This window comes from Ascaphus truei, chromosome 3, assembly GCF_040206685.1.
Source record: "Ascaphus truei isolate aAscTru1 chromosome 3, aAscTru1.hap1, whole genome shotgun sequence".
Classification (NCBI taxonomy): domain Eukaryota; kingdom Metazoa; phylum Chordata; class Amphibia; order Anura; family Ascaphidae; genus Ascaphus; species Ascaphus truei.
The window spans coordinates 167,676,850-167,678,268 of NC_134485.1; positions in this window are offsets into that span (position 1 = coordinate 167,676,850).

Below are 1,419 nucleotides of genomic sequence, written 5' to 3' on the forward strand. Positions count from 1 at the left end.
GACTGTCGAAACTATGTAACAATAATAATAATAATAATAATAATAATAATTATAATATGAGCATGTTCATGTATAGCGCTGCTAGTTGTACACAGCGCTTTACAGACACATTTTTCAGGCTGAGGTCCCTGGCCCGTGGAACTTACAATTTATTTTTTGCCGCCTGAGGCACAGGGAGATAAAGTGACTTGCCCAAGGTCACAAGGAGCCGACACCGGGAATTGAACCAGACTCCCCTGCTTCAAACTCTCAGTGCCAGTGTGTGTCTTTACTCACTGAGCCACTCCTTCTCCCAATGTAAAGGACACTTACAACCAACTAGCCATTTTTTGTTAAAAATCTCTTGTTACATGGGTATGTTGATAAAATGGTTTGGGACTGTAGCAAATAATGTTATTGGCCAGATGTTGTGGTCCCCTACAATGCATGATGTTCTGAATATGACATCAACATCATGTAATGAAGTACGTTTCTGTGTATATTTCATTAACCTAACTAACTATAGTTTACTGTGTTTATTAAACGTTCTAAAAATACATAGTATAGTCAATATGATGATATAAGCTACCATAATAAAGCTGGTGTTATCATTTGTCGGTGTTATACATGGATCCTACACAAATTGATACAGACACAAACAGTTGTCTTAAAAAGTGTGTCTATGCTAATGTGCACGTGATTGACGTTACAATTGTGAGAATACTTGATAATTATCATCATGATAATGATGAAGTGACGTGATTTATATTCCAAAAATATTACCAACATTGTCATATTGGTAAATTAGAAATGCTAAATGACAGTAACATTTGCGACAAAATTGTGTTTTCTGTTAACAGTTTTACACTTGGTACATGTAGGACACATCCACACACGTGTGACTTATACATACACATGTCACTAATTTAAATTAATGTTGACTATTAATTCCTAGCATTAAAAAACACCTACATTGCTAAATATAAGATGTAGTACGCATTGTTGTGATTACAGGCATTCATGCATGGAGTGTTATGATCAGTCAATTTCATCCGTGATGAATGAGCTCCCGTAAGTAAACAAATAAGTACAGTTATCCCCTTGTCTCCAAACACCTCTATATTACATTAATGGAATTTATAAGGAAACATACATAAAATGTGATGAAATGGGAGTAATCATTTCCTAATACAATGCACATGAAAGCTCAAGAGTAGCTAAATGCATATACATGATACAGAAAGTACATATATGTTACATTTGTGTTTAAACCAATATGTTGGGGTTTGACTTCAAATAATTATAGGAAGATTGATGTAGGCACATCTTATGAGAGATGTCAGCAAATATACATACCATGATCAGTCATACTGGAGATATACCTATAATGCAAAGGAACAATATATAAATTGCAAACATTGACATGCCATCTTCAGTACC